Source organism: Bos javanicus, chromosome 12, assembly GCF_032452875.1.
Source record: "Bos javanicus breed banteng chromosome 12, ARS-OSU_banteng_1.0, whole genome shotgun sequence".
Lineage (NCBI taxonomy): Eukaryota > Metazoa > Chordata > Mammalia > Artiodactyla > Bovidae > Bos > Bos javanicus.
In genome coordinates, this window is record NC_083879.1 from 86,287,311 (window position 1) to 86,302,110 (window position 14,800).

A 14,800-nucleotide genomic window follows, 5' to 3' on the forward strand; every position below is an offset into this window, starting at 1 on the left:
AGGTCCACGCGCCTGCAGAAACGCTCCCGACAGAGGAGCAAACCCAGCTCCCAGCTCCCTCCACACGCTCTGCGCACCGTCCGCTTGGTCTGTTCGGGCTGATGTAACACACCATAGGCCACACGCTTAAACAGCCGTCACCGCACGGCACTGGGGGCTGGGAGTCCAAGACCAACGAGCCGGTACCTTCGGTTCCTGGTGAGAACCTCGCCTGTGCTGGTAGACACCACCTTCTCGCTCGGTCCGGCATAGCCTCTTCTCAGTGGGGGAAGAGAGAGAGGGAGAGAGAAGGAGGTTTCGTCCTCTTGTGACACGAGTCCCATCACGGGGCTCCAGTCTCATCTAAACGTCACCACTTCTAGAGCCTGAAGACGCCCTCACTGGAGCTTAGAGCTCAGGCTTCAGGGGGACACAAAGTTTCGGCCGTAACAGAGCTGATGCAGCAACTCCTGTTTCCATCATGAACTCTCCCTGCAGCCTGGCGGGGGTGGGGGGGCCCCCAGGGGCTCGAGGGCAGCCCCTGCGGAAGTTCTCCTACCACGGAGTTGAAGGTTGGGGAGCACAGCGCTTCTGCCAGCTGGAAACAGCCGAGGTGTTATGATCGCCCCCATCAGTGAAGATACAGGGGTGAGACCTACGCCAGGCTCTGCTGTTCATGCTCTTATTTATAAGATATCTCCAAGCACAGCAGTTTGTACCTTTGTGAAATGCAGCTTACTGTGCTAGCAATATGAAAATGGTTATTATGCAGTATCTAATTAGTGCTGGCAAAACAGAAGTCACAGACACCTTATAACTCAGACAATAATTAAAAGCACTATAGTTCACATCCGAACAGATTCAGTAAAGATAGTATCACGTCTAGAAAAATAACCTCATGATACCGTGTGTCATAATAACAGCAATAACATGAATCAGTGGCGAGAGACGTGGGCGACAGAGCAGGATAAATAAAGCCAGGTTGACACCATTGTCTCCAGGTAAAAAGGTGCACAAACTTTCCTTCATGCACAGGTTCACCGTGAGACCACAAGTAATCACGGTCGCCATCAGGAAACTCTGGGGTCAAAACCAACCAAGAAGAACAATAGAAGTAACTCAGCGCAGGGGCACCTGCTCCGGGTCAGCCAGTGTTAGGTCCAGGCCCCTGAGATTAGTAACAGCGATTACTGCCGTTGACGAGGTAACACCCTAATGACTGAGAGCGCCTGAGAAAAATGTTTGTTGATCACTAGGTCACTGCTCATCTCTGAATATTTTCTCTCTCTTAGTTTTCAAAACAATTTTATTTTTAGTGTACATTTAGTAAAAACTCAGTCTTTGGAGCATAAAGATATGTGAGTGTTGACCGATACACAGAGCCCTGTGGTCACCACCTCTGTAGAGATACAGAAAAGCTCCATCACCCTTGAAATTGCCTGGAGTGATAGCTCTGAGGTCACAACCTCTCTTTGCCCTTCCTGCCTGGCTTCCGGGTTTCCTCTTCCAGAATAAAGGAAGTAATGCTGCATGCCACCATCCAAGACTGCGTCCATCGCCACCGTCCAAGACTGCGTCCATCGCCACGAAGATCTTGAGACCCAGGCTCGTTGTCTGGTGCTGCTGGTGTTCTCTGCAGTTCCATTGTTTGTGAAATCACACTTTGCTGTCCATCCCCCAGATGAAGAGCATTTGGGTGGTTTCTACTCTTCAGCAGTTACAAGTAGAGCCGCTGTAAATGTTCACCCACAGCTCCTTATGAAAACATGTCTTCATTTTACTTGGACAAGTGCCTCGGAGTGGGCCTGCTGGATCACACCGTGAGTGTGCGTCTAACGAGTGCAGAGACACGAGCCAGTCTCCAGCTGGGCTGAACTACCTTACATCTGCCCCGTGTGACAGTCTGACGCTCTGTGTCCCCACCAGTGCTCAACATTACTGGCTTGTTTCTAATGAGCAAACTTGTGTGGTCCAAAGCACACCGCCAAGAACGTGAAAAGGTAACCGACAGAATGGGAGGGAAGGTTTTCAAGTTTTATATCTGATGAGGGTCTACAACCACATATGTAAAGCACCCTTACAAGCCAACAATAAAAAGACAAACCGTCTACTTAAAGAATGAACAAAGGACTGAGTAGAACTTCTCCAAAGATACACGAATGGCCGATAAACACCTGAAGACATGCTCAACATCATGCTCGTCAGATGGTGCAAGTCAAATCCGTGGTGAAATGCCACTTCCGTCCTCTAAGTGGCTATGAAAAAAAAAAGACAGATAATACCAAGGGCTGACAAAGACGTGGAGAAGCTGAAACCCTCATATTTCCCTGGTGAGAATGGGAAACTCTGCAGCTGCTCTGGAAAACAGCTCCTCGGCAGCATCGCATAACTGATAGTCTGCTAGTACTATAGGATTTTGTTTTCATTCTTCTCAAAGTGTTTCCTGATTTCCCTTATGATGTCTTTTTTGACGGGTTGATTATTTCAGTGTGTGTCGATTCGTTTCTACATATTTGTGAATCCCCCGTTTCCTTCATGATTCTGATTTCTTGTGTCATTCCGTTGGGATCAGAGAATACGTTCTTTATTATTTTAAATGTATTGAGACTACTGAAATCTGTGGCCCAACACGCTTCCTACACAGGAGAGTGTTCCATGTTCACTTGAGCAGCATGTCTGTCCCGCCGTAGTTGGGTGCAGTGTTCCACGGAGGCCAGGACACTCCACTTGGTTAATGATGCTGTTCACATCTATTATTTCTTTATCAATTTTAGTCTAGTTGTTCTGTCCATTATTGAAAGTAGGATGTTGAAATCTCTGACTGTTGTTGTTACATTAACTTTTGTTTCCTCTTCTATGAGTTTTTCCTTCCTTTATTTGATTCTGTGTTTTGTATATATTGTTTATAATTTTTATATCTTCTTGCTAGTTTCACACTTCTATCATTATAAAATGTCCTACTTTATGCCTAGTAGCAACTGGTATCTTAAAGCCTATTTTGTCTGATATTAGTGTAGCTAGCCCACTGCTTTTTTGGTGAGCGTCTCCGTGGTGTATCTTTTTCAGTCTTCTTACTTTCAGCTTATATATGTCTTTGGATATAGAGTTTATCTGCCAAGACAGCCTGTAGTTGGATCATGTTATTTTTGTCTATCTGCCAATTTCTGCCTTTAAACACAAAAGCATTTAATTGATTCATATTTTATGTAATCACTGATCAGATAGTATTTATATCTGCCATCACCACAGATTTGTAATCATTTATGCTACTTTCCTTTAAGTCATTTAGAGAAAAGAGTTAAAATAGGATTTTATAGTCTTTCGTTGATGTATTTATCTCTGTAGTGACCTTTACTGGTACTTTTACGCCATTGCGTGGATTGCAATGCAATTGCTGTCTAATATCCTTGCGTTTTAGTCCAAGGGTCTCTAGCAGTCCCTGCAGGGCAGGTCTGCAAGCCACACACGCTCTCAGCTTTTGTTTCTCTCGCCCTCTTTTTTGAGGGATAGTTTTTCTGGGCAGAGGACCCCCGGTTGACGCGGCTCTTCCTGTTGGTGGTTAGTGCTCTCGCTGCCTCTGGCTCCGTGGTTTCTGACGAGAAGCCAGCGGTCGCCTTAGGACGGCCCTTCCGAGTGATGTGTGACTGTCACAGTTCTTCCTTCGGCAGCGTGTGTGTGGGGGGTGAGTCTCTGAGTTTGCCTCACTTGGAGTGTGATGAGCTCCTCGGGTGTATGGATTAATGTCTCCATTCTGACTGGGAAGGTTCTGACATTATTTCTTCAAATATTCTTCCTGCCGCCTTCCATTTCTTCCCTCTTTCTGAGACTTGCCTCAGAGGCCACGTGTGTGTCAGTGGCCTCTGTGAGCTTTCTGAGGCTCTTTTGTTTTTCTAATTTCTTTCTTCTCTATTTTTCAGAATGGATAATTTCAACTGATACATCTCTGAGTTCACAGACTGGCGCCTGCTCTAATCTACTGTTAAGCTCTTCTAATGAACTTCTTATTTTTATTATTGTACTTTTCAACTCCATAATTTCTATTTGGTTCCTTTTAAAATAATTTTCTGCCTTTATGATATTTTCGATTTTTTAAGACATTGTTCTTATATTTTTCTTTAGTTCATTGAACAGGTTTTAAATAGCTGGTTTAAAGCCTTCGTCTGGAAAGCCCAGTGTCTGTGCTTCTTCTCAGGGACAGCTTCTATTGGTGACTTTCCCCCTGTGTATTAGCCATACATTTTATTTTCTCTGCATGTCTCACAATTTTTTGCTGAAAATTGGACATGCGATGTAATACAACATGTCAATTCCAGAAATCAGGTTCTCTGCCCTCAGGGTCTGTTAATGTTGCTGTGTGTTCAGTGCGTTCCCTGAGTTAATTCTGTCAAGTCTGCGTTTCATGTCACATGTGACCACTGAGGTCTTTGCTCAGTTAGCTCAGTGGCAGCCCATCTTTAGACAAAAGTTTCCTTAAAATCCTGGAGCCAGTACATCTCCCTGTCTTTGCTAAGGGGCCAGCTGACTGTCCCCACTGTTCTGTTTGGGATTCAGCCACTAACCTTTGTTTAAATAGTTGTGGTTCTGATTTTCAGATTTATTTTTCCAACCATGGGTGTGCTGTTCATCCCTTCAGTCAAGAAGCTGTTTTGGAAGTCTTTATCTCTTATAAAACGTTTGGCCAGACAACCTTATATAGCTTAGATCTTTCAGGAAATAGTATACAATGTTATAATCTTAAATAAGAATTACTTTTTAAAATGTGATAAGGACTTGAAAGTTAAGCAGGAGGTCAGTTGGAGCAAGGCAGACAGGCGGCCCCTGGTGGGCCCTGGTCTGGGACACGGCCTCCTCCTCTGTCATCACGGGTCCAGGTTGTGCCGGACTTACAGTGTTGACACCAGCATCCTGATGTTGGAGGGGCAGGTGTGGGCACATGCGCCATCTCGGGGGGGTCAGTGCCACTGCCGTTTCTGTCCCCAAGGTGCCCGCATAGCACTGAGCTTGCAGGATGCGCCCAGCGGATGCCTCATCAGAGCTGGCAGGAGGTTGGAGCTCTATGCCCAGACCACCCGGCAGTTTGTTCACAGCCTGAGAAACCCATTTAGACTCAACCCTCGACACAGACTAATTTGCTCTGGTGAACCATGCGAGGACTGAGACGGTTTCCTCCAGCCTTTACTCAACACTGTGATTCACTTTGTGGAAACCACTTTCTCAATCAGCCAGATTACCCAGCTCATTTTATTTTTGAAAATTTTGATATGAAAGGATTTGCTGCCAAATCTGAGGCACGCCCTTATTCAAATGCATACAGGGGAGCAGAACCTCCAAAAAAAACCCACCCATGGAGCCCACTCAGGGTCTTTGCTGCATGCATTCCTCGGACCCAGGCACCCGTGGGATAAAGAGGAGTCAGCACTTGCAGGCTGCCAGCTCAGCCCGCGAGGGCGAGGGGCCAGCCCCAGGCTGCAGTGCGTATGGAGCACAGAACACAGGGATGCCAGCAGTTTACAAGGCAGGACAAAGCAAACGCATCAGTGCACAAACCCTCCCCGGAGCCCCGAGCAGGCGCAAGCCACAGCCAAGCTTCAGGCCCGGCCTCATCCCACGTGACTCCCCAGAGGCCGGAGCTCCTTGGTTGAAGCTCAAAGACCTGAGGCTTAATTACCAGCATAATTAGAGTAAGAACACCTTCTCCCTGTGGAGGGCAGCCCTCGCCTTGGGGAGAAAGCTGGTCATCATCTCCCGGGAGCCACCAGGCAGGAAGGCCACCTCAGGCCCCACCACCAGCCTGGCCTTCAGCTGGTCCTGGGTAATTTGGAGCTGCTGCTTCGAATGTGCTAACGAGGGGCGTTATTTTAGGTTCATAGGCGAGGGGTCAGGCTCCTGCGAGCTGAGCTGCCTGTGGAAAGAGCTTGTTTAGAGCCCCTTCTTGCAGGGCAGGACTCTTGCGACTTGCATTTCTGCTTCTCCTACAAAGCCACACCTTTCAGCCTCTGGAATCTGCAGGAGGCAAAGGGAAGCGTGAGGGGTGAACAGTGAAGTTGGCGGCAGCAGGCCCCCTCTGGGGCCGGGAGACCAGGTGGGCTGAGTCCGTGAGAGCCTGGTCCCCAGGCCCAGAGCAACCTGGACACTGAGACCAGCACACGGCGACACTGAGACCAGCACACGGCGACAGCCACGCCCTGCGTCCCAGGCGCTCTGATGTCTGGAGCGTGTCCTGGGGTCCGAGGGGCGTGCCCTAGCTCCCTGGGGAGGGCCTGCCCGCGCTGGGCCTGGTTCCTCGGTGGGAAGCAGCAGAAGTGACTGCGCCCACCTGGTAGGTAGAAAGTGGGTCGCTGTCTGAGCTGCCCGTGTGCACACCAGGGTGCCTGCACACGGCCTCGCCTGGACACCCATAACCAAGCCTGTGGTCAGGGCCGGCCGGGGCCCCGGGAGGCACCAGTAGGAGAGACAGGGACCCCCGTCTACAGGAGGAGCAAGGAGGCCGAGAAGCTGCCTGCAAGGGGAACTCAGGGGTGAACACACAGGGACTGTTGGGGGTAAGAGGTTAGAGGAGGGGAGCGGGGAAGCTCCGGGGTCTGGTTGGGTTGGAACCAGCTCTTGGGACTACTGACCATCAGCTCTGCAGAGTCCATGTGGGGCATCCGCAGGGCAGGCGGCCTCCCCAGGGGCCCGCAGGGGAGCAGAGGAGCGGTCTGTGGAGGCAGAGGGGAGTGTGGACACGAGCACAGACCTGAGGGAGGACAGAGCCGCGGGGCTGGTGGGCTGCTCAGGGCAGCGCGGAGGCAAGGGGGTGGAAGCGGAGGCAGCCTGGGGCCGGGGCTGCTCTGGGGGAGAGCCGTGAGACTCCACGAGAAGGGGGACCGGTCCATGTTGGGTAGCAACAGCCTAAGGAGGCTTCTCCCACATATCCTGGCAGAACAAGAGCTGATCCGACCTGAGAGCCATGCACCATAGGACTCAGTCCTGACTCCAGGGCTGGCTCCTCCCGGGGAGGCGGGGGGTGAGTCGGGGGCACTGAAATCTGCCAGCAGGGCGCCTCGGGGCAAAGCCCTCACTTCTCGGAGCCTCTGGGAACCTCAGCAGGAGGACCAGGTGGGTATGAGAATCTGAGAATGCCAGGGCCTTGGAGGCAGAAACTAATTCTGAAATGTTGAGATGCATCTTCCTTAAGCCTAAACGTTGGGGCTTCCCTGGTGGCTCAGTTGCTAAAGAGGCTGCCTGTAACCAGGAGACCCGCATTCAATCCCTGGGTTGGGAAATTCCCCTGGAGGGAATGGCAGCCCACTCCAGTACTCTTGCCTGCAAATTCCCACGGACAGAGGAGCCTGGCAGGCTATAGCTCATGCCGATGCAGAAGAGTCAAACACCATTGACTAAACCACCCACCACCACCAGCACAAGCCTACATTTTAAATGACATAAAAAATGCATCACAAAAGTCAAACAGGCATATAAAAAGGCAATTCCCATAGATACGTTGGCTGGATTTAAAACTGAAAGCTGGACAGTTCCTGACAGGAGAGAGCTGGCTTCCGTGTGGCAAGCTTTGGACAAACCCCGACTAATCACAAGACCCAGGGTTGGCAGCAGGTGGCTGATCTGCGTCTGACCAGGGCCCTGCACCCCATCTGCTGGATCATTTGAGAACTCTGGACCCACGGCTGCTCATGAGGGTCACTGAAAACTCTGGGGGAGCCTTGGGACGCAGGCCTGAGCCATGCCGACCGGCGGGCTTCAGGTGCCCCTCCGGAAGCCCCGCTCCACACAGGAGGTTAGCATTCAGGTGCAGGCATCGGCTTGGACGGCCGCTGACAGAGGCAGGCGGGAACATTCAACGTTCGGGTCCCATTCTGCATGGAAAAGGACGATCGAGCAGAGAGGATGGCATAGGCAAGATTCGGTTTGGAGTCAAGGGCGATTGCTATGTGAGCAAACACTGCAAGCATAATAAAACCCATGAACATCCCAGCCTGGTGACTCGGGCCCGCCGGCCCTGCACCCACCGTCCCACCAATCCCTGGGAGGTGAGCACGTGTCACGCTGATGGACCTGCCCAAGTGCCGCCGTCGCTATTACAGTGCTATCCTTAACTGGTTAAATCCAGAGCTACCATTAGGGCTTGCATTTTAATTCCACCCCTCTTGGATGCGTTATTTAAAAACACACCTTTTCCGACCCCCACATCAGCCTGGCCCTCAGAAATCTTCAGCTTTCCTGGTCAGTGTCCTGTGGGAAGGCGCCCGGCTGACAGTCAACTAGAGAGACGCCCTCCTCCGAGCAGTAGCTGACGAGTCACTGCCGTCTGCAGCATCACTCGGAAAGGGTCAAGTCGCCCTGGCAGGGTTGCGCCCTGTGCCTCTGGGGACCAGTGAAGTCCAGCCCGCAGGTGCCCCCCAGGCCAAGTCCCATCGCAGATTCAGGGGCCCCCTGGCCTGGGTTTTCCCTGAAGACAAGAGAAGCAAAGCCGCCCTCTGCCCAGTCCATCTCTGCTCTCTGGGGGAGCATCTCGCCCTCCATGACCGAAGCTTTCCGGGCCTTCCCGCTCTTTCCAGAGGGCAGGCTGGGGCTGCAGTCCCGAGGGAAGGACCAGGCAATGACCGGAGGCCCTGGGGGCCCAGACTTGGGAGTCCAAATCTCAAGGGAGGTGGGGTTAGGGGCCCCTTCTTGTGGGCACCGCCTGGGAGGGGCTGCGAGCAGCAACAGTGTCCCCAACACGCTGACTTTTCCGACCAACCCTGAGCAGGGCCCCTCCCGGGGGCCAGCGCCTGGTCCCCCACGGGAATGGCTGGCCATGGGTCCCTCTGCCGTGGCCGCGCTCCGAAGGCCAGGCTGGGGTCCCCTCGGTCCTTCCGGCGAGCTGCCTGCGGCCGGCGGCGTGGACTGCAGGCCTGGCTGCCCGACGCTCGGGAATGGCTGTGATTACACTCTGTGCAGCCTCGCCCCGCACCAGCCTTTCAGCCTTGCCACGCATTATGCCCAGATGAGACTCAAAGAGCAGCTTAATATCAGGTTCTCCGGGCTTAATAGACGGTTCAAGAGCCGGCAGATCCCACCGAGGCGGTGTTTCTGCTCAGTCCCCGGGTTAAAACACGCCAGTTGCATCTGGGGGCACGCTTTGAGTTAAAGCTCGGCGTGTGCATCTGCCTAAACCCACAGGGCGTGAATGAAATAAACAAAGGCCTGCACTCGGCCCACACGAGGACAACACACGCGGCTGCGGGAGCTCAGGACACACTTGTGGGCACAGAAAAGGGGGAAAAGCAAAACCCTCCTCACGGCAGACAGGCCGCCTCTGCCCGCCGACCACGCGTTTCCTTTCCTTGACATTCCCGTGACCCTGAGACCCCCGCCTTTATCACTGAGGCCGAGGTGGGAGACGGCATCCACTGTGGCCCGTGACCCCTGCGCAGTACGCTGAGACCCTTGATCCCCCAGGAAGCACATCGGCTCCCACGGCTGGGAGGCTGTCTGCGGGCAGCCCTCTGTTCTCATCGTGTTCCTGGTCTGCGCGCCCAGGCGTGGTCCAGACGAAACGCCGTTTCCCCGGAGACGCGGGTCCCCGCAGTGTGGACGGGGTCGGCCGTGCCACGAACTCAAAGCGGGTCTGGTGCTCGCTGCCTGGTCTCTCCGGATCTCTGCTTTCTCATCAGCCTGGGGCCCCACTGGGTGGGCAGCAGCGTGTCCTGGCCCGGGGGCAGCGGGCAGCCGTGCAGCTTAAAGGCAGAGGTGCCACCCACACTCCAGGATTGAGCCTCGGTCTGCCCCCCTTCTGAGCATAGGCTGTAAATCCCAGGGCTCCCGTGGCAGGCTTGAGCCTCGGTCTGCCCCCCTTCTGACCATGGGCTGTAAATCCCAGGGCTCCCGTGGCCTCCTTGGGTGCAACGGTTCACTAACTGACTCAGAACCAGAAACGCGCTCTGTCAGCTCTGTTTTCCAGGACACGAATCAGGATCCGCCAAAGGAAGGGGCACCTGGGGAGGTCTGGGTGCCCAGGGCCCTCTCCCGTAGAGCCGGGGGCGTCACCCGCCCTCGTGACATGTGGATGTGGGCTTGCCCAGAGTTTTCACTGGTCTCTACATAGACTGAATGCCATCTCAGTCTCACACCTCTCGTGGAGGTTCAGAGGGTAGGCTGACCTCACTCGGTCAGCCTTGCTGGCATGGCCGCCCCGCTCTGAGCACCTCCTCAGCGCAAGCTCTCCAGGGGCACTGTGAGGAACAGAGACACTTGTGTCTCCAGGGAAATTCAGTCAGTTCAGTCGCTCAGTCATGTCTGACTCTTTGAAACCCCATGGACTGCAGCACGCCAGGCCTCCCTGTCCATCACCAACTCCCAGAGTTCACCCAAACTCATGTTCATTGAGCTGGTGATGCCATCCAGCCATCTCATCCTCTGTCATCCCCTTCTCCTCCTGCCTTCAATCTTTCCCAGCATCAGGGTCTTTTCAAATGAGTCAGTTCTTTGCATGAGGTGGCCAGAGTATTGGAGTTTCAACTTCAGCATCAGTCCTTCCAATGAACACCCAGGACTGATCTCCTTTAGGATGGACTGGTTGGATCTCCTTGCAGTCCAAGGGACTCTCAAGAGTCTTCTCCAACACCACAGTTCAAAAGCATCAGTTTGCAGCAGCTTAAATGTTATCCCCGGGCACCTCGGACACAACCAGACAAACTCCTTATTACACAACAATTAGAGTAAGTTATGACCGTTAAATGAGAAAATGCACAGAAGGGAGGAATCAGAGTGTCTGTGGTCCGTGGCTTGCATAGTAGATGCTTAATAAGGTTAGCTGGGGTCATCACCACCGTCACGACAGTCAGCACGGCCCTGGAGAGTCAAGGCCAGTCCAAACCCTGCAGTCCCTGTACTGAAGGCGCTAGCAAACTCCCTGACTTAGCTGGTCCACCAGATAAACTGTGTCCACACCTATCTGTAGATCATTTCCACGGGAACCAAGACACACACCCACCCATGTTGTCAAGGTCTCACTTGCTAGTGGCTTTCCAGACCAGCTTCATTCCTCATAGTCTAGAATCTCATAGTCTAGAATCTCATAGTCTAGAACTGCGTTTTATTTACTCTGTCTCTCACTTTTGGATTTTATGTGATATTCTGATGTCTTTTTATAGGAAGTTGATTGGTCAGCTCTAAAAACCACAGGTAGCCACTAAACACAATATTCTTCATGTTCGTGTGTAATTTCACTCTCTCAACCATAATTTCAAGTTAGTATTATTATTCACATTTATCAGCCATTATTCTGATGAGGCATGTAGAGGTTACAAGACTGTCAAGGCCATAAAGCTGATAAGTGATGGAACATTCCAGAGAAGCAGCGGGAAGTCCTGGGGAGGAATAAGGTGCAGCACTGCGTTCAGAGTGTCAGGGCTGACTTGGGGGGGCAGGGGGAGAAGTGGGGTCATCCTTCCTCCCCAGGAGGGCGGCCTTGCTCCAGAGCTGCTCGACATGCGGTGACTTCAGCAGACCTGCAGGGACAAGGCGAAGCACCGGACACATGTCAGAGCCCACGGTCAGTTGTGGGACAGGCCATCCTCTGGGAATTTCAAGTGAGAACCAGAGACGGTAAAACAGCTCACCTGAATTAAGGATACAGAAGGCTTTTAGTGGAGGCGTACTTGGTAAATGCCTTACAACTGGCTCTCGGTGGGGTGGGGAGGAGCCCTGATGTAGGGCGTGCCTGCGTCCGTGGACCGGGCATCCATAAGGTACATCTACACCCATGCATCCGTGTCTATGCATCCTTGTCTGTGAATCCACATCCATCATCCGGGTTCCAGACACCGCCGCACCGTCCCTGAGTGCAGAGCAGCGAGGAGGACCACATATCTTCTCTTGGAAGGCGCTCAGCTCTCCAGGGTCCAGGCCAGGGCTCCCCCCTGTCTCGAGGATTTGTGTCTTGACTTTGTCATCAACCATTCCTGTCTCAGTCCTCTTCAGATTTCCCCAGGACCTGCGCTGAGAGAGGGTGAACAGAGCAATTTTGAGGCAGAGCCTGGGGCCCTGGCGGGAGCCCTCCCAACTCATAGGCACCAGCTGTTCACACTCTTGTCAAATCGTGTCCTTTTTCTCTTGGTGAGACACTGTTCACAATGAGCACACAGGGTATTTTTCAGTGGGTAACCCCCACATCCAACGTGGTCTCAGTAACTAGATCTCCTACGTGTGTGTTGTCTGTTAGCCCTATCGGACTTTATGCTGTTTCCTGGTGGCACGGTGGTAAAGAACCCACGTGCCAGCACAGGAGATGCAGGAGATGTGGGTTTGATCCCTGAGTTGGGAAGAGCCCCTGGAGAAGAAGATGGCAACCCACTCCAGTATTCCTGCCTGGATAATCCCATGGAGAGAGGAGCCTGGCGGGCTATAGTCCACGGGGCCACAAAGAGTTGGACACGACTGAGCACGCACACACACGCACACACAAACACACACACACACACACACCCGACTTTATTATTCACTCACCAAATGCCAGTCCCCAAACTCAGCAAGGGATGTGTTAGTTTCACAGCTGTTCTTAGAAAACAGAAGTTCATGCTACTTGAGTTAAAAAACCCAGGTAAATAGGACCACAGAGAAGCCACAGATGCGATGGGAATAGCTCGGTGCAGGTCTGGACGCCTTCGGCGTATTTCCACGCTGGGAGACATCAGGACAGATGGCACCTGAGTGGGGAGGGCGCAGGGGCAGCACCTGGACCCTGGGCGCAGGAGAGCAGGAGACAGAGGCAGCGACCCCGGCCTGCGCGGAGGAAGACAAGGCAGGGCCTGGAGCGGGCACCAGCCCGCCAGCTGCGGTTTCAGCCCTGCTATCCAGAGCCCTGGGTGAGAGTGGGAAGGGAAGCAGCCGATCTGAACCAGTGTGATTGTCCGGAGAAGAACCCACCCGTGGCTGCTGCTTACGGAGCCGCAGATCTTCCCCGCAGCTCAGGGGACCGCAGGCTCTGAAGCCCAGCCCCGTGTGCGTCTGCTGAAAGGGGGCCCTGCTGTTGCCGAGGCCGGGTCCTCTGCCACATTTGGAAATGATGTCCACACCCGCGGGGCAGCGCGCTCCAGGCCACGACCCCGGTCCTCCTCCTGCGGGGAACGCGGCGCCCGCCCTCCCGGCAGGCAGCCCTGCCGTGCCCCCCTCCACCGCCGCCCCCGTAATTGGCCACCGCCGCTCCCAGCGCAGTGGGAGCTCCATGCTCTGGCTCCACTCCGCTCCTCCAGGAATATTTTTAGCTTCTCCTGCCAACCCCAGTCACAGCCCTGTGGCATGGGTTTGCCTGCGAGAGCACTTTGGACACCCTGCTGTTAAATGTCCTCTGCACTGATGGGGAGCCAGGCGGGGAGCTGGATGGAGCTGCGGGGGCAGCGGACGCCCCTGAGCAGGCTGTGCCAGAGATCAGCATCGCTGGGCCCTGGGCATGTGCGGGGCCGCGCTCGTGGGCAGCAGTTCCACTGGAGTCTGACCCCATCTCGGGGACAGGGCTGCAGCCCGTTAAGCCTGGCGCCCCATCCTCACCCCGCAGACAGGCTGCCCCCGCCCCCACCTCCGTGAGCCCAGAGAGCATGTCCTCCTGCAGCCGGGTGGGCAGTGTGCCTCCTGCAGCCGGGTGGGCAGTGTCCTCCTGCAGCCGGGTGGGCAGTGTCCCTCCTGCAGCCGGGTGGGCAGTGCGCGTCGGTCCCCTGCAGCCTGCTCTGAGGTCCGCGGCAGGTTCCTGGGCACGGACGCTGGACACGCAGGAGAGAGGCGGAGCTGCGGCTTGGGGTCTCCCTGCTCCCCCATCGTCCTCCCAGTCCTTCCCACTCCTGCCGCAGCACAGTTACATAAACTAAGAGCTGTGTTAGCAACCCCAGTGTTGTGGTGGCTTTAATGAAACAGCAGCTTGGCTTTGCCCTCCTACACAATCCAGGATGTGCGGTATCTCAGGGGTGAGGCGGGAACCTGCTCTGTGCACAGCGTCCAGGGTCCCCTGGCCGGAGCTCTGGCCCCTGGCCCAGCCCCCAGGGAATATATGAATGTGTTAGTTGCTCAGTCGTGTAGGACTTTTTGTGACCCTTTAGACTGTAGCCCATCAGACTCCTCTGTCCACAGGAGTTTTCAGGCAAAAATACTGGAATGGGTTGCCATTTCCTCCTCCAGGGGATCTTCCCCACCCAGGGATCGAACTAGGGTCTCTTGTATTGCAGGCAGACTCTTTACTGTCTGAGCCCCCAGCAAGGCTGGAGACAAAGGCTGCTGGAGGCCCAGGGAGAAAATGGAGTGTGTTGGATGAGTGCCAGGCCCATCTCTCAGACTCTTCCCGGATTTATGCAGGAAAACGGAGATGCTTTAGGGTCCACATTCCAACCTGGGATGGGAAACCTTGATCAAAATCTTAAGTGTCCCCAAACCTGGCCCTTCTTGCTCAATTGGTGGGAAAACATCTGTTGCCCAGCTGGCCCACAGCATCCTCAACTCCTCCCTACCTCCCATGTTGCCTCCTTCCCCTCCACCCCACCCACCCAGCCAGGCGGTGCACCAGTGCGGGCTTTTCACACAGCTCTGGCTGCTCACCCCCTGTGGAGCCCTGGTCCACGCGGTGCCGGCATTAGGGCCCTGGGTCTGCCTGCCCCGCCAGGATGTAAGCCTTCAGGACAGGCAGCCTCCTGCTTAGCTCTGAGATCTAGCACAGTGCATACAGCTGGTGCCCAATGAGTGCTCCTTAAACTGATCCCAGTTACGGCCTCGAGGGCAGCCGCATACAAATGGAGCCGGAGGTGTAAGACGCCCTCTCTGCTGCACGGCTTTGGGAAGAAGTTCTCGGAAAGGG

The 14,800-nt window shown here is 54.1% G+C and overlaps 1 long non-coding RNA gene across 1 annotated transcript; it reads right to left on the bottom strand.

The window, feature by feature from the left end:
- Positions 1-11,201: 11,201 nt before the first annotated feature.
- On the bottom strand, positions 11,202-13,561 carry LOC133258623 (uncharacterized). The gene is made up of 2 exons (XR_009740106.1): positions 12,469-13,561; positions 11,202-11,961 (listed from the first exon to the last, which is right to left on the bottom strand). It is a non-coding gene; the product is annotated as an uncharacterized LOC133258623 (long non-coding RNA).
- Between the last annotated feature and the right edge of the window lie 1,239 nt (positions 13,562-14,800).